The following is a 752-nucleotide window of genomic DNA, read 5'->3' on the forward strand; positions in this document are numbered from 1 at the left end:
ACTCATATAAACAAGGAGTAACAAGAATTTTAAAAGTAATAACATGTACGAGAGAATATTAAAAAAAATTGAAAAAAATTATGATACAAATAATAAAGAATAAAATTGATAAATAAAAAATAAATTTCTATAATTAATAGTCAAACCGAAAAAGTGAACACAACAATTACAATTTTTAGTTTTTGATAATAAACATACGCTAAACTACAGAATCACATTTGTTTTTGAAATAACAAGAAAAATAGTCACTTTAAAACAAATTAAATGTACCGTATAAAGTTATTAATACTAAACCAAACACATATTTAGTCACAAAAAAAAACCAAACACATATTTTATATATTTTCGTTTTTTTGATAATTAAAAATTTACACAAAAAAAGGATGTACATTCATTCTCTCACTGAATATAGAGAAAATAAAAAAATAAATATATAAAACACTTACTACACAAGAAAGTGGATTTTTTTATACTTAAAATTTTTTTTAATTTATCTAAAAATAAAAATAATATAAAGTGGACTTTTTTTATTTTTGAATCTTATTTTTTATTAATTATTTTAATTTTGAATTTGATATAGGAAATGAAAACTAGACAAACAGAGAAACAACTCTCTCGAAAAAATCTTTTTTATTTATTAGTTTATTTTTAATTAGTAATCATAATAATTTTTAATTTTTCTTATCGAAGATCAGTAAGACTCAAATCTACCACTTCTTAGATGAATATGGAAATACTATGTCATTTGAGTT

Source organism: Arachis ipaensis, chromosome B05 (genome assembly GCF_000816755.2).
Source record: "Arachis ipaensis cultivar K30076 chromosome B05, Araip1.1, whole genome shotgun sequence".
NCBI lineage: Eukaryota > Viridiplantae > Streptophyta > Magnoliopsida > Fabales > Fabaceae > Arachis > Arachis ipaensis.